Here is a 26,780-nt window from a genome sequence, read left to right as displayed (position 1 = left end):
TAAAACACACAATGGGGCACATTTACTAAGGGTCCGAACATTCATTTTCGTTGGGTTTCCTGACTTTTTACCATTTATCCCTGAATTGCCCCGGGTTTTTGGCACACGTGATCAGATTGTGGCGCATTGACGCCGGCTTGCATGCAACATAAATCGGGGAACGTGGACGTCGGGCAACCCGACTGATTCGGACAAACCATGGTATTTAAAAATCAAATTGTGTCACAAGATCAGCACTTACTTGCACTGGGAAGAAGAAGGTGAACTCCGCCGGATCTCAGTGGGGGAAGCGACACCTGCAGGAAATTGGACGCATGATCTTAGTGAATCGTGGCAGACTCGAATCCTTGTTGGAAAACGCACAGCGGGGAACGCGATGGGACGGGTAAGTAAATGTGCCCCAATGAGTGCTAGTAAGTGGCTTACTTTTTAAGCACCACCAATTTGCATAAAACAGCAACTCTTGTGTTGTCATCAAGGGACACTGATAGGTTGCAATGGCAGCCGGGACCTTCACTGGCAGGGTTCTGTGATAATGTAGGTATTTCAGTATATTGGATCGGCGATCAGACCTCCAATGTATAAAGTAAGAGGCCTAAAAGAAGGACAAAAAAAAAGGATTATTTCTTGTGGTGAACCCCATAATGAAAAAAAATTTAAATGTCTGGAAGGCCATTTTCTGCTATTGTGGCATAAATTAAAATTTGAAGAAAAAGTGACCAATAGGTCAAACAGTCCCCAAACTGATAAAAGTGAAAATGTCAGTTCATGAAAAAGGAAGGAAAGGGTTCTGCATTCTGAATTTTTTTAGAACTTCCTGGCACATAGCATAGTATATTAAATACTTTCACAATGAACTACACTTTGTCCCACAGCCCAAGGCTCCGTACACAGAGAAAAAGTTATTCCTTTTAGAAGGTGGCAAGTGTAAATTGAAGTAAAAGTGTGAAGTAAAAATGTTGACACTACCTATTTACTTTAGAGCGCTATGACCTGTATTTGCCATTCAAGTGCAAATGTACTTTCAAAAAGGGGAGCAAATCATTGCCAGAATATTCAACTTTTTGGAGAAAGGATGGTAAAATGCAAGAAGCCAACTCTTTTTTCCCCTGCCATTGTTGAGATTGGAATATATCCTAAAAATAAAGATATCTGGCTAGGCTTGGCTAACACATATTTAATATCTATAAGCAATTTTAGTTTTAGTTTAATTACATGAAATAATACAATTTAATTACAGCACCAAACTTTTTAAAGAAAATCAGAATAGAATAATGTACTCTATTGGAAGATGTTTATCAGGGCTGGTACACAAAACTATTATTTTCCCCCTTATGCCACCTTGATCATATAATCACCTTATATTGGACATATTTAGACATATTTACATATTTATTATTATATGTCAGCCATTTATTTCCAACTTGTGGGGAAATTGTTTGCCATGTTTTCTCCACATATTTTTATTTGTTTGTCCTATCAGTATTTCCTGCTTTTTGAATTGTATAATAAGAATTTACTTTATTATTTATGAGAGAATATTAATAAAACATGATAATGTGTTGTCAGATAAGCTGCCTATGATAATACTGAGGCCCTATAATCTCCTCACATAAAAACCATATTTGGCATCTAGAATATTTTATGGGCGCCACCAATGTTGTAGATTTTTTGTATTACATATATTACATCTGATCTTATAAAATGCTATTTTTTCATAGTTGCGTGCTGTAAAAAATGTATCAGATTTAAAAAAAAATATAATAAGTAATAATAAGTATAATAATAATTATTATTTTATTTAAATAGCATACACAGATCACGCAGCGCTGCACAAAGCTTGACAGATCGGTCCATGTCCCCAATGAGGCTCACAATCGAATCAACCTACCAGTATGTATTGGAGTATAGGAGGAAACACATGTTACATTTCCATATAATTAAAAATTAACTGAAATGGTTATTAAATCAAAAAATCACTATGACAGAACTCCTGAATTTGGCCACATCACTATACAAAAATAAAGTTCTAAGAAAACTCTCTTAATAAGAAGAATAAAAATGTTGAAATGGTAATTGGTTTTCTTTTATTCTACCTAGAAGGTATATGCTGAGTTTTTCAGTACAAAAAATGTAAAATGTACAACATGCGTGTTGGCTATATATGGGGAAAGGTACTCGCTATATGCGGGGGCTGGCTGTCTATATTCAGGGGCAGGTGCTGGTTATATCCTGGGGCAGTGATGGCGAATCTTTTAGGGAGTGAGTGCCGAAACTACAAGAAAAAGCCACATATTTTTCACTAAGTGCCGATTGCCAATTTAAATTAACTCACAGGTTTCAAACATATTGGCATCCTGAGGACACCATTACAGTAGAAAGAAGGAGAAATTCAGATTATTATTGTAGTTTCCCTCTAAGGTCCCCTTAACAGGATGAATCACAGGTCTGGAGAAGGGACTACAATAATAATCCAGCTCTGTCGCACCTCCTTGGTCCTCCTGCACTTCAAGTCACTTTAAAACAGCACTGAACGTGGCACTTCTTGGGATTCCTTTGACAGCAGGAGGAGGTCTTGAGTCATGAATGGTGACCTTTGTGCTGGGTGATGGCCTGGGTGCCCACAGTGAGGGCTCTGAGTGCCACCCCTGGCACCCGTGCCATAGGTTCGCCACCACTGTCCTGGGGGATAGTGTTGGCTATATACTGTGGGCTAGATGGATGGCTATTTACTAGGGGCTGGCTGAGGGGCATGGACTGGCTATTTACTAGGGGATTGCTGACTATATACTGAGGGCAGGGGGCTCGCTATATACTGGGGAGCATGGGCTGGGTAGTTATATACTAGGGGGCATGTGCTGGCTAGCTATATACTAGGGCAATGGGATTGCTGACTATTTACTAAGGGGCATGGGTTAAATGGATATATACTAGGTGGCATGAGCTGGCTCTATCCTGGGGGCTGGCTATATACTATACTAAGGGGCATGGTCTGGGTGGCTATATAATAGGGGGCTAGATGGCTATATACTATGGGCTGGTCAGCTGGGGACATGGACTTGCTAGCTATGTACTAGGGGGCATGGGCTGGCTAACTATATACTAGGGGGCATGGGCTGGCTGGCTATATACTAGGGGGCATGGGCTGGCTAGCTATATACTAGGGGGCTGGAAGGCTATATACTAGGGGACATGGGCTGACTAGCTATATACTAGGGGATTGGCTGCTACATACAAGTTTTTCTATTACTTTCAGTAATATGCAGTAGAAATGTATTGTATCAAGGATCATGGTATCCCAAAAACAAATCCCCTAGTGGAACAGGAAAAAATAGTCAAAATAAATAAAATAATCGTAATAATAAAATGAACCCCAAAATCTGACCTTTATTCCATCATTAAATGTAGGAAGACTTAGGCTAAACAGTTATTGTAAATATAAAAAATATTTAAAAATTACCATTTTAGTACCAATTAAAACATTATCTCATATTGCAATAAACAAGCCCTAATAAAAAAAAAAATATATATATATAGCTCTATATAATATGCTGAGACATTAATACCGTAGATACTGTGTTTTTCAGCACTTCATGCATTTTCAGGAGTTAAACTCATTCATGTTGTACTGGGCTAAAAGTGTTTGACTTATGCTATTGTATTTACTATGTGCAAGCTTTACTTACAGTTTTGTTACGTTTAGACTGGCAAAGTGCATTCTTGACTTTGTGATGAACTTGCTGAACTTTAAATAACTTAGAGCTGCTCTTAGATTCTGCTTTTCTAATTTAGATGAAATAGATATGGTGCTTTTTACATATTTTTTTCATGACACTTTTTTATCTACAAATATCCATAATACAAGATATATCTTTTACGCAAAATGTTATGCTTATTAATGCTGTATTGTTATGATCAATCACAGATCTTTAACTGTGTATAGTAGAACTTTTCCTGTCGCTTTTCAATGTATTTTCAAAATTCTATGATACAATAATATAGATGATTGAGTGGCAGAAAACTAAATTATGTGATATGTTTATAGAGGTTTGTAGAGTTATGAAAAAAGTTACAATATTGGCGAACAACTCTTAAAATCTGCTTGGTGGTGAATTGGTGTATGGAGATGGCTCAAAGATTCTCCATATGCATTAGATGCTACAGTTGAACCTGCCAAAGTTAACCTGTTAGGTGTCACAATGGAACCAGACCTAACAAAACAGAATGCGGATGCCACCCTCTTTCTATGCCGATAGTTCCTCCCAGAACATAATTGTATCATTGGACAGAGACGAACAGATGCAATGACAGCTGGGAGCCTGTTAGAGGCTCTTATAGCTGTCATTAGGCATTCTGTATTACACTCTACCGGTGGCAGACTGTAATATAGAAGTAGTATATTCACAATATACTAGAATACAGTTGTACTTCAGTTTATTGCATAAGTCATAAGACCCTCTAGGGTTCAAATACCCTAAGGGGCCCCCAAAAATAAGAAAAACAATGTAAAAATTGTTTTGCCATTTTTTTCATATTTATTAAAACTATCTAAAAATTCAATTCAGTCCCATTTTCCTAGAACACATGTAAAAATAAATAAAATTATATATATGTTAGGTATACTCCATGCCAAAGTGTCTAATCTATCCCTATATTTTGCTGCTGTGAAAACTGTAGTGGAAGATATTGTCCAAATATCGGAATTGCCACTTTTTTGCCTTGTACAAACATAATAATTCTAAAAACAAGTGATCAAAAGGTCCTACAGTTGTTAAAATATTATTAATGAATATGTCCTCTTATTCCATAACTCAAGGTTATTTTATTTTAATGCAAGGTTTTAAGTTTTTTTTTTAAGGCATAAGACAGAACCAGAATATATAAATTTGGTGTATCTACTACTGTACCAACCCTTAACACTAATGGTGCAGCTACACACATATGTATACAATGGAGGAAGACATTGTGCAATGACATATAGACTCAATGTACATTCCCCTGAGGTCTCCTTATCATACTCCACTTCTATTGTTAGCTCCTACATACGCGATGTGGTAGGCTTAGATAAACACAGAACCTATCTAAAGAAAAAAGCCATTCCGACCCAAAAATTGCAAAATACAAATATATCTTTATTAGCTAATCAAATAATACACAATTTAAAAACAGAAAAACAAGCTGGTCACATAAAAGGGAAGCAAGGACACTACACAAAGTTAGATGAATATTGCAGGGTGATATATGGGAATGGGTGCTACCCTCCTAGGAGAGGTGTGCCCAGAAAGATATGCTATGAATCCCAAAGGGGAAAGTAACTCTGAGATAATCTGGAATCAGTATACAATGTTTAAAGTGCATGGTCCCTATACATCAAATGGGCATATCTTACTCTGAAAACACATAAATTAATTCTAGATGAAGATAAAGAGGATGAAGCAGCACTCCAATTCAGATGAAAAGAATAAAAATTTATTCCACCATAAGAGCGACGTTTCGCCTTATCAATAAAGGCATTATCAAGCGTAGTGAGAGTCAGTGGTCAGCTGACTTAAATAGGCGGCGCAATCATCGCCGGTACACGTGACCTCACATAAGTGACATAAACATAAGTGCAAAAAGGCAGAGTATAGTGACTGATATAAGTATTATAATATCTCACAGTGTACATATCAAACCATGAGCCAAAAACACACTTTGACTCTAAATATCGTCACCAAGAATAGTGACATGTGCTAGAATCCATCCACATAAAGTGCATAGTGACAAATTAAAAACAAGGTGTGACAACTGTCAAAAACATCATGCAATATCAACATATCTGTAGATATATATATATGTGTATCGGTATATCAATCCGGTACAGATTATCCCGATTCTTGTTATGCGCATGCGTAGCAAAGAGGAGGATCATATCGCGGCCATCTTGTGTAAGGGAAGCCCAACGTTCAGTTCAGGCACAGCTCGGACCACACGTTTGGACTAAGACGAACCGAGCGGGACTTCATTGGGTGATATACGGGAGGATCCCCAGGGCCCAAGGTACATAGAGACAACAGGCTCATGACAACGATATACGCTATCCCATTCGAGCCCATATTCCTGCCCCCTCCGGGGTCAATTATCTCGTCCGAGGAATCCACCGGTTTCCAAAGTTCCCGATCCCCTAGTGTCACCGCCAGTCGGAAAGTCATATCTGTCCACGTCTTGGTCCAATTGCTGCTGTAGAAAACAGAACGACAGGGTAAATTAATAATTGGCCAATATGAGCCACTTAGTATAATATGTGTAGTCACACCTCGTATTTCCAATTATGATATTGAAAAATAATATATAGAATAATTCAATATATAAAATATGTCAAACTTCACGGAATAGTCCGTCAAACGGGTCGGATCCCTTCGAAGGTCATTCTGGGGACCTAGTGTATTAGATAAAAACATTAAGGGGATAGTCCCTATTCAAACCATGAGGGTATAAAGAATTCAATTTGTGTATCCATTGCACCTCCCTACGTTTCAATAATAATTCTCTGTTGCCCCCAAACTTCGGTGGGGGTATTCTGTCAATAATCATAAATTTGAGATCCTTTACATCATGGTTAGCTTCAATAAAATGGAAAGGTACAGGTAAGTCAATTTTTTTAGTGCGTATATTAGATTTGTGGTTGTTAAGTCGCAATCTGCATTCGTTGGTCGTTTCTCCAACGTAGAGGAGATTACAGGGACATTGTAATACGTAAATCACAAACTCACTTCTACATGTAAAGGTGGAATTAATTTTAAATTCACGTTTCGTGATGGGATGAATGAATTTATCACCCTTTAACATAAATGTACAATTATCACAGGCCATGCATGGAAAGCAGCCCTTTCGGACCAATTTGTCCCTTTTGTTAGAAGACACATCCGTTCTCACAAGTCTGTCCTTTAGGTTTTTGTTCCTCCTATAGGAAAACAATGGAGGACTTTGAAATTCCGGTATATTTTTATAGAAGGTACTTAGAATGCGCCAGTTACTTCGAATAATTGATGCAATGTTCTGACTATGTGTGGTATAAGTAGATACCATGGGAATGCGTCTGTTTTCCTTTCTAGTCATGTTTTTAGAGAGCAATTCAGTGCGGTCTATATTTTTAACCTTTTCCATATGTTTTCTCACTAAGGTCTTGGGATAACCCCTATTAATGAATTTGTTCCCCATGTGATAAAGTTCAGTTAACTGAGTGTCCTCATCCTCAACAATACGCTTCACCCTCAGCAGTTGACTGTAGGGTAACGATCGTATTGTATTTCTGGGATGATGACTCTCGTATCTGAGGAGTGTATTGCAGTCTGTTTCTTTTGTAAATAATTGTGTTTTCAAATGATTGTCTACCACATATACTTTAGTGTCTAGAAACTGTAGTCCAGGATCTCCAACCACCATGGTAAATTTGATCTCCGTGTCTATATGGTTAAGATAATTCAAAAACTCATCTAATGCAGGACGATCACCTAGCCAAATGGCGAAGACGATGGCTAGGTGATCGTCCTGCATTAGATGAGTTTTTGAATTATCTTAACCATATAGACACGGAGATCAAATTTACCATGGTGGTTGGAGATCCTGGACTACAGTTTCTAGACACTAAAGTATATGTGGTAGACAATCATTTGAAAACACAATTATTTACAAAAGAAACAGACTGCAATACACTCCTCAGATACGAGAGTCATCATCCCAGAAATACAATACGATCGTTACCCTACAGTCAACTGCTGAGGGTGAAGCGTATTGTTGAGGATGAGGACACTCAGTTAACTGAACTTTATCACATGGGGAACAAATTCATTAATAGGGGTTATCCCAAGACCTTAGTGAGAAAACATATGGAAAAGGTTAAAAATATAGACCGCACTGAATTGCTCTCTAAAAACATGACTAGAAAGGAAAACAGACGCATTCCCATGGTATCTACTTATACCACACATAGTCAGAACATTGCATCAATTATTCGAAGTAACTGGCGCATTCTAAGTACCTTCTATAAAAATATACCGGAATTTCAAAGTCCTCCATTGTTTTCCTATAGGAGGAACAAAAACCTAAAGGACAGACTTGTGAGAACGGATGTGTCTTCTAACAAAAGGGACAAATTGGTCCGAAAGGGCTGCTTTCCATGCATGGCCTGTGATAATTGTACATTTATGTTAAAGGGTGATAAATTCATTCATCCCATCACGAAACGTGAATTTAAAATTAATTCCACCTTTACATGTAGAAGTGAGTTTGTGATTTACGTATTACAATGTCCCTGTAATCTCCTCTACGTTGGAGAAACGACCAACGAATGCAGATTGCGACTTAACAACCACAAATCTAATATACGCACTAAAAAAATTGACTTACCTGTACCTTTCCATTTTATTGAAGCTAACCATGATGTAAAGGATCTCAAATTTATGATTATTGACAGAATACCCCCACCGAAGTTTGGGGGCAACAGAGAATTATTATTGAAACGTAGGGAGGTGCAATGGATACACAAATTGAATTCTTTATACCCTCATGGTTTGAATAGGGACTATCCCCTTAATGTTTTTATCTAATACACTAGGTCCCCAGAATGACCTTCGAAGGGATCCGACCCGTTTGACGGACTATTCCGTGAAGTTTGACATATTTTATATATTGAATTATTCTATATATTATTTTTCAATATCATAATTGGAAATACGAGGTGTAACTACACATATTATACTAAGTGGCTCATATTGGCCAATTATTAATTTACCCTATCGTTCTGTTTTCTACAGCAGCAATTGGACCAAGACGTGGACAGATATGACTTTCCGACTGGCGGTGACACTAGGGGATCGGGAACTTTGGAAACCGGTGGATTCCTCGGACGAGATAATTGACCCCGGAGGGGGCAGGAATATGGGCTCGAATGGGATAGCGTATATCGTTGTCATGAGCCTGTTGTCTCTATGTACCTTGGGCCCTGGGGATCCTCCCGTATATCACCCAATGAAGTCCCGCTCGGTTCGTCTTAGTCCAAACGTGTGGTCCGAGCTGCGCCTGAACTGAACGTTGGGCTTCCCTTACACAAGATGGCCGCGATATGATCCTCCTCTTTGCTACGCATGCGCATAACAAGAATCGGGATAATCTGTACCGGATTGATATACCGATACACATATATATATATCTACAGATATGTTGATATTGCATGATGTTTTTGACAGTTGTCACACCTTGTTTTTAATTTGTCACTATGCACTTTATGTGGATGGATTCTAGCACATGTCACTATTCTTGGTGACGATATTTAGAGTCAAAGTGTGTTTTTGGCTCATGGTTTGATATGTACACTGTGAGATATTATAATACTTATATCAGTCACTATACTCTGCCTTTTTGCACTTATGTTTATGTCACTTATGTGAGGTCACGTGTACCGGCGATGATTGCGCCGCCTATTTAAGTCAGCTGACCACTGACTCTCACTACGCTTGATAATGCCTTTATTGATAAGGCGAAACGTCGCTCTTATGGTGGAATAAATTTTTATTCTTTTCATCTGAATTGGAGTGCTGCTTCATCCTCTTTATCTTCATCTGCTATTTGGGGCCATGTCGGGCCCTCTGTGAAGACCTGCACCCTCCTTACACGGTGCCGTTCCACAACCTCCTCTCTTTACCTAAATTAATTCTAGCTTATCATGAGAGCAGTGGAACAGCCATATTGCATATCTTGCTCTGAGAGCACATAAATTCATTAAAACCTATCATGAAAGCAGTAAAACAACCATATTGCATGTACCCATTGTGACTGGTTCACCTGCCGTCTGACACAGGAGCCCCGACGCGCGTTTCGGTGCTAGAACCAGAATATATAAATTTGGTGTATCTACCACTGTACCAACCCAATAATAAAGGAATAAAGGACAGCCCATCGGAATATGGAGCAACTGGGTTTTTTTGCCATTTTCACCACATTTAAAATGATACCACAAGGAAGTCCAATTTGTCTCAGAAATAACATATAGCTTTGTAAAATAATACAGAAAAAAAGGTCCTGAAGGTGTTAATTATTACTACAGATGAGGGTCCCAACCAAGTGTTCAAAAAATAAAAGAAGATTTTGAACTTTTAGATCGGTAAATAAGTCAAATATTATTGTGGCTGTGCTATATCATCATGGTGTTTCGACTAGCAGGTCCTTCTGAAAGTATGACTACACAAACAAGGAGGTTCAAAGCAGGAAAATGGATATAATTAGATACTGATGTATATAAACATTTACATGTTATTCCTAAACATATTTTTTATTGGGGTATGCAGTTCATCTTATTAATAATATAGAAAATAATATATATATCTGTGTTTTGTGTAGTATAGGGACTAAGCTTTGTGAGCTTCAGTAATGCGTACTATAACTAAGGATTATTTACATCTGTGATAGCATGCTCAAACATTGTAATGGCAGGGAAATACTATAGCTATATTTGGATGCTGCTGCTATGGGATAGCTAAAATAAGCTACATCCAAACACCCACTGTTCCTTCTGATATTGTATTCATGAGTCAGAGTAAAATATACAGGCAGAAAACTACAACAAAGTATAACAATAATAGTGTAGTGCAATAAGTGTAAGAAAATTTTACCAACATCATGCAGAGAAGAAAATACGGCTTTGCCATATTGTATGCCTTCTGAGCCATATATGGGCTTCTTTTCCGCAAGATAAATGTAGGACTTTTGATGCCATTAAATATTCTATTGTTTATTGCTTTAATATACTGTGAGATTCAGCAAAATGCAAAGTAAGACCCTTGATCACTGTACCTATGAGGAGTCACTGGGCTAAAAGGAGAGTCACCCCAGCCTGACACTTCATGGTTTGAATATTACCCTATGTGTCGAGTACATCATCACAAGTGAATGGGTCGGTGGCAGCTGCTGAGGGTACAGTCATTTAGGATTACCTATTAGTCCTGTGACATAATTTAATCCAGGAGGGGACATCCTAGCATAATTGTTCTCCACTCTCATGACTCCTTACAAGTCATTTGAATAAAGGGCCACATGTATCACTCGTTTTTTTTGTTGTTTTTGCGCCTTTTCATTCAGGCGCACCGTTTTTTGCGCCATTTTTGTGATTAAATGCCAAACTAGCCTTGCAGCAAAAATAACGAGCTTTCCCTCATCTATCTTACCAATCCAGATGTTTTGCTGTGCCTAATGAAATCCATCACTTGCAACGTTTTCGTTTAGGCGCAAAAATGGGCGCAAAAACACTCCAGCCCGAAGGTGGCATTATCTGAGAAGAAAGCACTGAGCCCCTTTGCAGAACAGCTCATTTCTAGCAGCAAAGCTCAGCCAGACACTTGAACAGATAATAGACACACTACATACACTACAGACAGGAGCTGCAGATTCTATTTACAGTTCATCACCTTCTATTTACAAAACATTCTGCAAACTCCTGAGCTCAGAGCAAGACAGGACAGAACTTTGCAGAAGTTTGCAAAATGTTGCAGATACGACATACAAGTGTCCCCCATGTAATTCTGCACAGAATCCCCCTCAGATACCAGTGTTTCTGAGGGGGATACTGTGCAGAATTACAGGGGTGCAGCAGGAGACCAGCACTGAGGGATCCCCTCCAGGAGAAGCCTCTGCTGAGGAGGTCACTGGGTGCAGGGTGTCACACACCTGGGTGCTGCAGTGAGTGTTATCTTCATTCTGGGCTGTGGGAGAAGCAGAGAGGAGCTTGTAGCAGGATCACATGTAAGTGCCTGAATCTAACATTGCGCCGAAACTGCGCCAAAATTGCACCTAAACTGTTTTAAAGTAAAGTGATTAATAAGAGGCAGAAAATATACTTATCACAGATGGTTGTAGCTTGTGATAATTCTGGCAAAACAGTGCGCCAGAATTTAGGCGCAACTACTACACTTAGGCGCACAAAAGTGATAAATGTGGCCCAAAGTATTCTAAGTTTTTATTTCTGGATAATGATGAATCTCCTTGAAAATAAAGATGATCTAAACACTTTCCTGCAGTCAAGTGAACCTAAAGCTTTATGAAAGATTCCATTTAAAGGACCAGTATGAAATTTCTCAAGAAATGTAAAAGCAAATGCATTTAAATACAACATTTAACGTTTAAATACCTTTAATGGTTGGGGAATAGCCATTTAAATAATCTACTATATTAAATGCACATAAAGAAGGAGCTATTATTGCAGTAATGTTTCTTTCCAAAAGGTGACAGCCCCTTTTATATATTTTATTTCTATATATTTGTCAGTTTGTCTATCTATCTGTCTCTCTCTTTAAATGTCTCTGATTCTATTTTTGTCTCTCTCTGTCTTACTCTCTCCGTTTATCTGCCTCTATTTCTATCCATCTTGCCTCACATATAAGCTGTCTAATCGTAATCAATCAAATCTGAGAGCTCATATTAATGACCTGTGGCAAAATCATAGCTGAGCTGTGATTGGTTCATAACTGCCACACCAGCCAACAGACAATGACCCCTGTATATGGTAGTTTAGAAGTATATTTTGGAAAGTGTGGGGTAAAAATTTCAGCTCAAAACGCAGCCCTGACAGCGGCTGTGCAAAATTTGGTGATTATAAATGCGACAGTGCAGATTTCTTTAGCGGACATACATACATATATACTGTACATACATAAATACATACACTCATACTTACACTCAGCTTTATTTATTAGTACTTGAATGTATTTATAATTGTTTTTACTTTGGTTTTAAAATGTGTTGGTAAAATATGCTCCCTTTTACAAAAATGTGACACTATGCTGGATTGTAACATCTCACTGCTAGAGTATATGGCCTGAGGTTTAAGCTATGCCAGATTAGTAGGTAGAACCCTGCATGAAAACAGACAGTATATAAAGTATAAACCCTAGTTAATATGGTCTTTGAATTTGCAGATTAGCTAGAAAAGAAAAGGAGTTTTCAACAGGCATTCCCAAAACACCAGGAACCAGCACGCATAGATATCTGGGTTATGTTTGTATGTGTATTCTGATACAAGTCATAAACTGTAGGCTTGGACCCTAAAGAAACAGGACTGTATCTGTGTCACAATTCTGTGGACATTTTTAGCCTTAAAGGGGTTATCCGAGTTCTTTAAAAAAAAGCTAAAAGTGGCCGGGACAGGGCTGCTTAAAAAAAATAAAGATGTACTTACCTCCCGGTGCCCTCCCGTATCCAGCGCTGCTGCCGCTCCGGTCCGGGCGCCATGTAAACAAACATGGCCGCCGGAGCAGCGCTGGACTCAGTTCCGTCCGGACCCGACAACCTTCCGGCCCCCATACACAATGCTGTGTATAGGGACGGATAGGCGTACCTGGCCACGGCCGGCCGGAAGCTGAATCCAGCGCTGCTCCGGCGGCCATGTTTGTTTACATGGCGCCCGGACTGGAGCGGCAGCAGCGCTGGATACGGGAGGGCACTGGGAGGTAAGTACATCTTTATTTTTTTTAAGCAGCCCTGTCCCGGCCACTTTTAGCTTTTTTTAAAGAACTCGGATAACCCCTTTAAAGCTTGAAGTAAACTGTGGTGAACCCGGCAACAGCAAGGAGCCTGCAAAGACCAGTGCTTTAAGCCACACTGTCCTGGCTATGTGTTAAAAATAATAGAAAACATATTATGTAATGCTATATTCTGCCAAGTGACAGAATATTTGGAGAATAAAACTAATTTACAGGATAGTTCAGTGGATGTTCAGTTAGATAAAGGATATCATGCACTATGGTAATGGTGAAAAATATGAGAGACAAGTTGTAAGTGGTGAATTTTTTCCTGGTACAAGGTAGGAGTTATATATACATAATAAATATATAATCTTTTTGGTAACTTAAAACACTTGAGCAGTTCTAGTGCAGTGTATAATCTTTACATAGGTACAGCACCAGTAACAGTTAGGGTACTTCTTCCACATGGTCCTGTTGCTCCTTAACCTCTTAATGTCAGAGCCTGTTGTGGCCTTTTTTTATCAAGCCCTAAATCAGACATTTGTTGCTTTATGTGTCAATAACTTTGGAACGCTTGATTTTGAGATTGTAGTTTCGTCACACAATGTACTTTTATTTTAGTTTAACAATTTGTTTTGTATTTTTAGGAGAAAATGGAAATTTGGCTACACTTTTTTTTAAATTGTAAATGTTCTGCTTTCCAGGTAGATAGTCAACCCATCCAAATAACTTGATGACATACATTTCCCAAATGTCTGCTTTCTGTTGGTATCATTTTTTATGTGTCCTCTCATTTTTCAAGATTGTTTGGAGGCTTAGAACTTTTGGTGTGATTTTTCACATTTTAATGTTTTCAGGACCTGCTCAGCTTTTACATGACTTTGAGATGCCTAAATAATAGTAAAACCCCATAAATTACCTAATTATAGGAACTGCAAACTCAGTGTTTAAAAAAGAATTTTTAAGAGGTTCAACCAAACGGAGGTTCAAAAAAAATTACATTAATTTAGGCAAAAAAGTATAAGCCCAGGGTGGGAAATGCATTGGTCACAGCCTCCCAGTATATAGCCAGCCCACAGTATATATAGCCAGCGAGCCCATTTTAGTATATAGCCAACCCTCATTAGTATGTAGCCAGCCAGCCCATGTAGTATATAGCAAGCAAGCCCCCAGTAGTATATAGCCAGCCAGGCCCTTGTAGTATATAGCCAGTGGCCCCCTGTAGTATATAGCCAGCCAACCCCCAGTTTTTACATGTTTTTAAATTTAGACACCAAAAATTTTTTGAACCAAACAACATACAAGGGATTAGTATAACAAAGAAATTGAATTTTTATTAGTTACAAAGAATAATAAATACAATTACAGGCAATAATAGAAAGACCACAAAAACGAATAAAAGTGGCAGTACAAAATTAATGATGGCCAGGAGGAGATATATAATCCCTAAGAGGCCCAAAGGGGGGTAGGTAGAACAATCCCTAATAGGAGTAATTGTCAGGCTAGGGGAGAGATGAAGGCAAGAAGACCATACTCGCACAGCCAAAAAGAGAGCCTAAATTGGATTGAAAGAAATACCATACCAAACAGAAGATGTACTCGCCACAGACCCCGACACGTGTTTCGCCGCTAGGCTTTCTCAAGGGGAAATTACTGACAATTACTCCTATTAGGGATTGTTCTACCTACCCCCCTTTGGGCCTCTTAGGGATTATATATCTCCTCCTGGCCATCATTAATTTTGTACTGCCACTTTTATTCGTTTTTGTGGTCTTTCTATTATTGCCTGTAATTGTATTTATTATTCTTTGTAACTAATAAAAATTCAATTTCTTTGTTATACTAATCCCTTGTATGTTGTTTGGTTCAAAAAATTTTTGGTGTCTATATATTTTGCCAGTGGTATGTGGTCCCCCACTGGCCTATTCGCTTTTTGTGTATGTTTTTAAATTTGTAAAACTTTTTTACTTTCTGCACAATGGGACTTGGGATCCTCTGATTGCTTGTTTAAGCTATGTTTAACACTATGTTTAACTCTTGCTCAGTCAGTTACAGTCAGATTGCAGGAAGAATTGCCACAAAGAGGATCACATCCCTGCTAAGCTTACAGGGAGGCCAGTTCTTAGGGGAAATAAGATAGAATTAATCATGATCACAACAGGTAAGGGGTTATTTCCATCTATTGTAATATACAGCTGACAACCGCAGCTCTACTTGTGGACATTTTGCAGGAAGTACCTTCTCACAGCAAAGCATTGTGGCATTTTGTATTAAGGGATTAAAGAGAATCTATCAGCAATTATAAAATGCTGAATAACATGCATCACTTAATAATTGCCTTTCTCCAATTTTTTCTTATTTTTAAACTTTCACCCAATTGAAAATTCTTGTTCTTGAATGTTTATACATGAATAAGCTCATACTAGCCAATGATCTTGTTTTGTCTCTGTGTGCTGTATAAAAATAAAAGGTTACCTCCACAGTCTAGTTTGAGCTAATTTAAATATCATGATTAGGCCACATTCAGACTGTGGTCTGCTCCTGGTATAACAGGCCAGAGAAAACCCCAGCCCAGACTAAACCCAGGGTTAGAGTTGCCTAGCCCAGATTATACCCTGGGAATATTTTGGTCTACGCCAGGTTATACCCTAAGGTCTAAAGTGGCCTAGGTCAGAGTATACCCCCATCAGTAACATTGTGATATAATCAAGTATTACTTAATTTTTCTAAGTTTAAATAACTTAGGTGATGTTGGAAATCTAAACACAGACTTTTATTACTTTAAATAGAAACATTTTATAAAATATACTAAAAGTCACAACATCTTTAAACTTCACCACAAAGGTGAGAAAACCAGTAATTTAATAACATTAAGGTTTGGATGAATAGGGCACAGGTTATTTTATATTTCCTGGTATAGAGTTTATCCCCAGAGTATACCCGGGTATATTCTGGGGAGGTGTACTCTGGCCTAGCCCAGAGTATACCAATGAATAATCTGGGACGGGGTTATTCTGGCCTGCTACACCGGATCAGATCTCAGGCCTCGGTTGTGTTGCTGTGAGATACCGGGGGACATTTATCATAAGTCTGGAAACGTGTGTCTAGTTTTTGGTAGTTTTTATAAAGCTTTGGGCTTGCCTGACTTATCTTGGTAGTTGATAAATAAAGCAGGTGAATCTTTTGGTTATTTTAATAATTTTCTCGTAAAAATTCTCAAATGTTTAAGAAACCCTTTTCCTAAGCCTGCTGTGGACCGGAGTTTACTAGCGCAAAAAAAGGGACTTTTCACTGCAATCTGCAAAAATGTGTGACTTTTTCAGATGTCTACATCTGGAAACTTATGACAAATAAGGCACCCCACTGAAAAAATCAACGCGACAAACTTTGTGAAACAGCAACAAAAGTCACAAAAAAGTCGCAAAAACATTAAAAAGTTGCAAAAAAGACAGAAAGAGAAAGAAAATACATTTGATGAATCACCCCCACCTTGTACTCACGTTGGCACGACCGAGTTCCCTAGACCTCACTGGGGGAAGTCACCTGGCTACAACTTGCGCGGCCAGATAATGGATTCCATTATGGTTGTGTAAATAAGACCTTACACAGTGTTCTGGGAGTTTAACCATGGATAAACCTTGAAACCTTTCTTTTTCTTTTCAGAAATCAGAAGTGCAGGTGATAGTAGTAAATAGAGATGAGCGAACATACTCGTCCGAGCTTGATGCTCGATCGAGCATTAGCGTACTCGTAACTGCTCGTTGCTCGGACGAGTATTTCGCCCGCTCGAGAAAATGGCAGCTCCCGCCGTTTTGCTTTTTGGCGGCCAGAAACAGAGCCAATCACAAGCAAGGAGACTCTGCACTCCACCCAGCATGACGTGGTACCCTTACACGTCGATAGCAGTGGTTGGATGGCCAGATCAGGTGACCCTGGGATAGACTAGCCGCTGCCCGCGCTGCTCGGATCATTCTCTGTCTGGATGCCGCTAGGGAGAGAGCTGCTGCTGGTCAGGGAAAGCGTTAGGGTGTTCTATTAGCTTACTGTTAGGCAGGAGTGATTCTACAACAGCCCTTCTTAGGGCTACAATAATGTTATCCTTTTTTTTTTTATTTGCTTGTGGCTGGGCTTGCTGGCACTAGTAGTGCAGCTAGTACCATATTGTGAGGAATTAGCAGGGGGACTTGCTACCGTTGTGTTTAGCTCTTAGTGACACACATATCCACCTCAAACACCAAAGTGGGAAAATTTATTAGGGGTTTGATTTCAATTAGGCACAGTCTGCCAGTTTCTTTTTATTTTACGTTTATTTTTTTAATAACTCAGTGTCATCTCATCTTGCATAGTAGTGTGCTTTAATACTTGGCTAGAAAATAGCCATAGGAGAATCCAAACGGCTTACTTACGCCTACAGTAGCGTTATATATATTTGATTTCTGGTTGATCTGCTGGTGGCTGTAGTTGTTGCAGTGCATCTACTAGCAAATTGTGAGCAATTTGGAGTGAGACTTGCGACCTCTGTGTTTTGCGCTTAGTGACGCACATATCCATCGCAAAGACCGAAGTGGGAAAATTTATTAGGGCCCGGGGTTGTATTTCAATTAGGCACAGTCTGCCATTTCCTTTTTTATTTTACGTTTATTTTTTTCATAACTCAGCGTCATCTCATCTGGCATAGTAGTGTGCTTTAATACTTGGCTAGAAAATAGCCATAGGAGAATCCAAACGGCTTACTTACGCCTACAGTAGCGTTATATATATTTGATTTCTGGTTGATCTGCTGGTGGCTGTAGTTGTTGCAGTGCATCTACTAGCAAATTGTGAGCAATTTGGAGTGAGACTTGCGACCACTGTGTTTTGCGCTTAGTGACGCACATATCCATCGCAAAGACCGAAGTGGGAAAATTTATTAGGGCCCGGGGTTGTATTTCAATTAGGCACAGTCTTCCATTTCCTTTTTTATTTTACGTTTATTTTTTTCATAACTCAGCGTCATCTCATCTGGCATAGTAGTGTGCTTTAATACTTGGCTAGAAAATAGCCATAGGAGAATCCAAACGGCTTACTTACGCCTACAGTAGCGTTATATATATTTGATTTCTGGTTGATCTGCTGGTGGCTGTAGTTGTTGCAGTGCATCTACTAGCAAATTGTGAGCAATTTGGAGTGAGACTTGCGACCACTGTGTTTTGCGCTTAGTGACGCACATATCCATCGCAAAGACCGAAGTGGGAAAATTTATTAGGGCCCGGGGTTGTATTTCAATTAGGCACAGTCTGCCATTTCCTTTTTTATTTTACGTTTATTTTTTTCATAACTCAGCGTCATCTCATCTGGCATAGTAGTGTGCTTTAATACTTGGCTAGAAAATAGCCATAGGAGAATCCAAACGGCTTACTTACGCCTACAGTAGCGTTATATATATTTGATTTCTGGTTGATCTGCTGGTGGCTGTAGTTGTTGCAGTGCATCTACTAGCAAATTGTGAGCAATTTGGAGTGAGACTTGCGACCACTGTGTTTTGCGCTTAGTGACGCACATATCCATCGCAAAGACCGAAGTGGGAAAATTTATTAGGGCCCGGGGTTGGATTTCAATTAGGCACAGTCTGCCATTTCCTTTTTTATTTTACGTTTATTTTTTTAATAACTCAGTGTCATCTCATCTGGCATAGCAGTGTGCTTTCATACTTGGCTAGAAAATAGCCATAGCAATAGGATAGCATCGTTTGGTTTTAAAAACTAAAAAACACACAAAAAAAAAAAACACAAAAAAAAGGTAAAAAAAAAATTAAAGTTATAACTCTCATTTTCAAAATGTTTAACCCGAGGGCTAGGGGTAGAGGACGAGGGCGGGGACGTGGGCGTCCAACTACTGCAGGGGTCAGAGGCCGTGGTCCTGGGCGGGGTGAGACACCACCTGCTGATGAGGGAGCAGGGGAACGCCGCAGAGCTACACTCCCTAGGTTCATGTCTGAAGTTACTGGGACTCGTGGTAGAGCACTGTTGAGGCCAGAACAGTGCGAACAGGTGATGTCGTGGATTGCCGACAATGCTTCGAGCAATTTGTCCACCAGTCAGTGTTCCACGCAGTCCACCCATGTCACCGAAATCGGCACTCCTCCAGCTCCTGCACCTCAGCCTCCTCCCCCCCAGTCTGCCCCCTCCCAGCAAAATTTGCCATTTGAACCGGCATACTCTGAGGAACTGTTTTCTGGACCCTTCCCACAGTCACAAACCACTTGTCCGGTTTCTGATGAGCAATTTTCCGATGCCCAGGTTTTCCACCAGTCGCAGTCTGTGGGTGATGATGACCTTATTGACGTAGTGGAAGAAGTGTGTAAAGAGGTGTCCGACGATGAGGAGACACGGTTGTCAGACAGTGGGGAAGTTGTTGTCAGGGCAGGAAGTCCGAGGGGGGAGCAGACTGAGGGATCGGAGGATGATGAGGTGACAGACCCAAGCTGGGTTGAGAGGCCGGGTGAACACAGTGCTTCTGAGACGGAGGGGAGTCCTCGACCAGAACAGGTTGGAAGAGGCAGTGGTGGGGCCAGACGGAGAGGCAGGGCCAGAGCTGGTGCATCAGCGCCAAATGTGTCAACTAGTGAAGCTCCCGTGGCGAGGGCTCCTGCGGCGAGGGCTAGATTTTCAGAAGTCTGGAGGCTCTTTAAGGAAACACCGGATGACCGACGGACTGTGGTGTGCCACATTTGCCAAACCAGGATCAGCAGGGGTTCCACCACTACTAGCTTAACTACCACCAGTATGCGCAGGCATATGAATGCTAAACACCCCACTCAGTGGCAACAAGCGCGTTCACCTCCAGCCGTGCACACCACTGCTCCTTCCCCTGTGTCAGCTGATAGTCAGCCCCCTGCCCAGGACCCTGCCACAAAAACCCCATCGTCGCCTCCACGATCCTCCACAGCATCCACCAGCGTTCAGCTCTCCATACCCCAGACGCTGGAGCGGAAACGCAAATATAGTGCAACCCACCCGCACGCCCAAGCCCTTAATGTGCACATCTCCAGATTGCTAAGCCTGGAGATGCTGCCCTATAGGCTAGTAGAGACCGAGGCCTTTCGCAGCCTCATGGCGGCGGCCGCCCCTCGGTATTCGGTCCCCAGCCGCCACTACTTTTCCCGATGTGCCGTCCCAGCCCTGCACCAGCACGTGTCAGACAACATAATCCGTGCCCTGACCAACGCCGTTTCTGACAAGGTCCACCTGACCACGGACACGTGGACGAGTGCTGCTGGGCAGGGCCACTATATATCGCTGACGGCACATTGGGTTAACTTGGTGGAGGCTGGGACCGAGTCTGACCCTGCGGCTGGTCATATACTGCCGACGCCGAGGATTGCGGGGCCTACCTCGGTCCAGGTCTTTCAGGCCTACTATGCCTCCTCCTCCTCCCACCCCTCCTCCACCTCCTCCTCCGAACGACCATCCGTGGGCATGGCGCCATCAGTCGGTAGCTCTAGGCACAGCAGCAGTGCCGTCGCTAAGCGACAGCAGGCGGTGCTCAAACTGCTGAGCCTAGGCGATAAAAGGCACACCGCCCAAGAACTATTACAGGGCATCACGGCGCAGACTGATCTGTGGCTGGCACCGCTGAACCTGAAGCCAGGCATGGTTGTGTGTGACAACGGCCGTAACCTGGTGGCGGCTCTGCAACTCGGCAGACTGACACATGTGCCATGCCTGGCCCATGTGTTAAATCTGATAGTTCAGCGTTTCCTCAAGACATACCCCAATCTGTCTGATTTGCTCACGAAGGTGCGCCGCATCTGTGCGCATTTCAGGAAGTCCAGCACAGATGCTGCCACTCTCAGGGCAGTGCAGCGCCGCATCCAACTGCCCGCTCACCGACTGTTGTGCGACGTGCCCACGAGGTGGAATTCAACACTGACCATGTTATCCAGAGTTTACCAGCAGCGCCGAGCGATTGTAGACTGCCAGATGTCAACTTCCACCAGAACTGGTAGTCAGGTCAGTCAGCTTCCTCAAGTCTACAATGAGGAGTGGACGTGGATGTCTGATATCTGTCAGGTGCTGAGTAACTTTGAGGAGTCAACACAGATGGTCAGTGGCAATGCCGCCATCATCAGCCTCACCATCCCGCTGCTTGGCCTGTTGAAAAACTCTCTGGTCAGCATGAAGTCGGAAGCTTTGCGCTCCTCACAAGAGACGGGGGAAGAAGATTCCCTTGTTGATAGCCAAAGCACCCTTAGGTCTGTTTCTCAGCGCATATCGGAGGAGGTGGAGGAGGATGAGGAGGAAGAGGAGGAGAATGTTGGCGAGACACAAGAGGGGACCATTGTTGAGTCCTTCACTGTTGAGCGTGTATGGGCAGAAGAAGAGGAGTTGGAGGAGTTGGAGGAGGAGGAAATGGACAGTCAGGCCAGTGAGGGGAGTGAATTCTTACGCGTTGGTACTCTGGCGCATATGGCAGATTTCATGCTAGGCTTCCTATCCCGTGACCCTCGCGTTCAAAGAATTTATTCCAGCACCGATTACTGGGTGTTCACTCTCCTGGACCCACGGTACAAGCAAAATCTTTCCACTCTCATCCCTGGAGATGAAAGGAGTGTGAGAATGCATGAATACCAGCAGGCCCTGGTGCACAAGCTGAAACAGTATTTCCCTTCTGACAGCGCTAGCGGCAGAGTGCGTAGTTCTGCGGGACAAGTAGCGAGGGAGAGTAGGCGAGCAGGCAGCTTGTCCAGCACTGGCAAGGGTACGCTTTACAAGGCTTTTGCCAGCTTTATGTCACCCCAGCAAGACACTGTCACCTGTCCCCAATCTCGGCAGAGTAGGGCTGATCTTTACAGAAAGATGGTGAGGGAGTACGTAGCTGACCATACCATCGTCCTAAATGATCACACAGCTCCCTACAACTACTGGGTTTCAAAGCTGGACATGTGGCACGAACTGGCGCTGTACGCCTTGGAGGTTCTTGCCTGCCCTGCCGCTAGCGTCTAGTCCGAGCGGGTTTTCAGTGCAGCTGGTGGCATCATCACCGATAAGCGTACACGCCTGTCGACTGACAGCGCTGACAGGCTGACGCTTATCAAGATGAATAAAGCCTGAATTTCTCCTAATTTCCAATCTCCACCAGGTGAAGGAAGCTCAACCTGAATAATTTATCCACTCCTCCTCCTCCTCATTTTCCTCCTTCTCCTCCTCTTTGTACAGTAAAGCAGAGGAAACTGGCTATTTTTTGACAGGGCCCACTGGCTCTAGCTATAGTACTTTATGCATTTAATTTTTATGGAGGGTGTTGGAAATATGACATGATGTGGCTTGAGACAGTGTAAGGGTCTTTGTGGACAGAGGAAGAAATAAGCCATAAATGCCTACATTGCCCCTAATAAAGATTGTAGAGACAGCTGCATGTGATTACAATGGACTGTGCTATTACACCTGGAGGCTAAGGCCTCCTGACAACACTGAGGACAGCTGCTTGTCATTGCCCCCTGGGGATTCTTGCAGATCTTGTGGGAAACAAAGACTCAAGTTACTTGTCCTGCAAGTTTGTGTGATAAGAATATATTGACTCTACATCATCATTGGATTGGCCAAGACAGTGGTGGAGGTGGGATGATGGGCAAGTATGTGTGGGATACGTGTGTATGTATATAAGAGGGTATACAGATCTTTAGTTAGAGCACTTCCTCCCCACCATCTCTCTGTCCCTTAGTTAGTTTACCCTCTATGTGTATTCCCCTGTATTGTACCCTTAATAAATCCCATATAAAGATCCATTGAATATTGTTGTTAATTTAATATTAACTGGCACCCCAAAACCAAGCAGATTTTACAGAGGGCCACCGACCCGGTCCTCTGTTTTAAACAATTTTTGGGAGTGCCACATACAGGCACTCAATCTATTCCATTTTTATGGAGGGCCACCTACCTGCTCCTCTGGTTTGAAAACTTTTTTGGACTGCCACATACAGGCACTCAATCTATTCCATTTTTATGGAGGGCCACCTACCTGCTCCTCTGGTTTGAAAACTTTTTTGGACTGCCACATACAGGCACTCAATCTATTCCATTTTTATGGAGGGCCACCTACCTGCTCCTCTGGTTTGAAAACTTTTTTGGACTGCCACATACAGGCACTCAATCTATTCCATTTTTATGGAGGGCCACCTACCTGCTTCTCTGGTTTGAAAACTTTTTTGGACTGCCACATACAGGCACTCAATCTATTCCATTTTTATGGAGGGCCACCTACCTGCTCCTCTGGTTTGAAAACTTTTTTGGACTGCCACATACAGGCACTCAATCTATTCCATTTTTATGGAGGGCCACCTACCTGCTCCTCTGGTTTGAAAACTTTTTTGGACTGCCACATACAGGCACTCAATCTATTCCATTTTTATGGAGGGCCACCTACCTGCTCTTCTGGTTTGAAAACTTTTTTGGACTGCCACATACAGGCACTCAATCTATTCCATTTTTATGGAGGGCCACCTACCTGCTCCTCTGGTTTGAAAACTTTTTTGGACTGCCACATACAGGCACTCAATCTATTCCATTTTTATGGAGGGCCACCTACCTGCTCCTCTGGTTTGAAAACTTTTTTGGACTGCCACATACAGGCACTATCCAAATTGAATTGTCTCCATAGCAGCCTCCACACGTTGTCTTCATTGCTACCTCCAAAAGTCGTCCATATAGCTGCCTCCATACATCATCCCTTTATCAAACGAGGTGTGTCAGGCCGAAATTTGGGTTGTTTTCATGGATTCCACATCAAAGTTGTTAACTTTGTCGCCACCCTGCTGTGTTATCCACAAAATACACTGGCAAACTTTTACCATTTACGGATATTATTTCAGCGCTTCTTGCACATCTGTTTACATTCCCCTCACCCGCCATATCCTAAACTTATAAGAACGCTACTACACTTGATCTTATACAAAAGGTTCTTAGAAGTGCTGTTTGGGGAGTAGCCTAGAGACAGGGGCTTGGATTGGCGAAAGCTCGCCTGGCAGCGGAGTGCCAGCTCCATGCCAAGAACCAACTAACATAGTTTTAACTGCAGCACCTTTAATCTACTACTAGTTCACTGCCTCCATACATGGCCGCCTTATCAAACGTGCTGTGTCAGGCAGAATTTTGGGTTGTTTTCATGGCTTCCACAACAAACTTGTTAACTTTGTCGCCACCCTGCTGTGTAATCCTCAAAATATACTGGCAAACTTTTACCATTTACGGATATTATTTCAGCGCTTCTTGCGCATCTGTTTACATTCCCCTCACCCGCCATATCCTAAACTTATAAGAACGCTACTACACTTGATCTTATACAAAAGGTTCTTAGAAGTGCTGTTTGGGGAGTAGCCTAGAGACAGGGGCTTGGATTGGCGAAAGCTCGCCTGGCAGCGGAGCGCCAGCTCCATGCCAAGAACCAACTAACATAGTTTTAACTGCAGCACCTTTAATCTACTACTAGTTCACTGCCTCCATACATGGCCGCCTTATCAAACGTGCTGTGTCAGGCAGAATTTTGGGTTGTTTTCATGGCTTCCACAACAAACTTGTTAACTTTGTCGCCACCCTGCTGTGTAATCCTCAAAATATACTGGCAAACTTTTACCATTTACGGATATTATTTCAGCGCTTCTTGCGCATCTGTTTACATTCCCCTCACCCGCCATATTCCAAACTTATAAGAACGCTACTACACTTAACTTGGTGCAGGCTGGGACCAAGTCTGACCCTGGGGCTGGTCATATACTGCCGACGCAGAGGATTGCGGGGCCTACCTCGGTCCAGGTGTTTCAGGCCTACTATGCCTCCTCCTCCTCCCACCCCTCCTCCACCTCCTCCTCCGAATTACCATCCGTGGGCATGGCGCCATCAGTCGGTAGCTCTAGGCACAGCAGCAGTGCCGTCGCTAAGCGACAGCAGGCGGTGCTCAAACTGCTGAGCCTAGCCGATAAAAGGCACACCGCCCAAGAGCTATTACAGGGCATTCCGCATCAAACTTGTTAACTTTGTCGCCACCGTGCTGTGTAAGCCACAAAATATACTGGAAAACTTTTTTCATTTACGGATATTATTTCAGCGCTTCTTGCGCAGATGTTTACATTCCCCTCACCCGCCATATCCCAAACTTATAAGAACGCTACTACACTTGATCTTATACAAAAGGTTCTTAGAAGTGCTGTTTGGGGAGTAGCCTAGAGACAGGGGCTTGGATTGGCAAAAGCTCGCCTGGCAGCGGAGCGCCAGCTCCATGCCAAGATCCAACTAACATAGTTTTAACTGCAGCACCTTTAATCTACTACTAGTTCACTGCCTCCATACATGGTCCCCTTATCAAACGAGCTGTGTCAGGCAGAATTTTGGATTGTTTTCATGGCTTCCATGTTAACTTTGTCGCCACCCTGCTGTGTAATCCACAAAATATACTGGCAAACTTTTATCATGTACCGATATTATTTGAGCGCTTCTTGCTCACCTCCTTTGGTTCCTCTCTGCCACCCATTGGTTTGAAGCCTGAGTCCATTTAGGGTATGTTGCCATGACACTCTCTAGCCTGCCGCTGCTGCCGCTGCCTCTGCATGCCGTCCCCTATAGTGTCAGGGTCAATTATTGGATGTTTTAGATGCTATCTAGCCTCATTCGGTCACTCTGTCATGGCCATGCTGTTGCCCATAATTTTGGCATAATGGTGCGATTAAGCAGCCTCAGAGGCATCCATGCATGCTGCCCCTGCTGTTTCCTGTCCATTTCCGTGGTGTTTCCATCCTTTTCTGAGGTTCCCAGGTGTTTGGCCAAGCTTCCCTGTGCAGAGCCTTGGTCCCCTTGAAAAATGCTCGAGTCTCCCATTGACTTCAATGGGGCTCGTTACTCGAAACGAGCACTCGAGCATCGGGAAAAGTTCGTCTCGAATAACGAGTACCCGAGCATTTTAGTGCTCGCTCATCTCTAGTAGTAAACCTTGTTTTCTTTTTACTTTTTAAAAAAAAACTGTGTTACTGGCTCTCATTTTTTCTCCCTTTGCAGTTTGTCTTTATAAATAATACTGCTGCACTCACACGGACAGTAGATAAGGGGAGGTTGTAAGGACACAAAGCATAAGAAAAGCCTTTTCTCCTTAGAGTCACTTTATAGATTTATCTACTTACAGAGCTAAATTGGCAAGTGACATATTGTGTGTAAAGAGATATACTTTAACCACTTCTGCTGTGTCTAATGCACGTGACTGTGAGGGAATTTAATATGGTTTAATATAGTACTGTGTATAGTACTGCCATACACCAAATAA

General features: G+C 41.9%; 1 long non-coding RNA gene across 1 annotated transcript; it reads right to left on the bottom strand.

Moving 5' to 3' along the window:
* Positions 1-240: 240 nt before the first annotated feature.
* Positions 241-1,898, bottom strand: LOC140116613 (uncharacterized). The gene is made up of 3 exons (XR_011852852.1): positions 1,815-1,898; positions 427-595; positions 241-296 (listed from the first exon to the last, which is right to left on the bottom strand). It is a non-coding gene; the product is annotated as an uncharacterized lncRNA (long non-coding RNA).
* Positions 1,899-26,780: the final 24,882 nt, after the last annotated feature.

The sequence above is a fragment of the Engystomops pustulosus genome, chromosome 2, assembly GCF_040894005.1.
Source record: "Engystomops pustulosus chromosome 2, aEngPut4.maternal, whole genome shotgun sequence".
NCBI lineage: Eukaryota > Metazoa > Chordata > Amphibia > Anura > Leptodactylidae > Engystomops > Engystomops pustulosus.
The sequence above is the reverse complement of the archived record's forward strand: the minus strand, read 5'-3'. Positions and strand labels throughout refer to the sequence as shown.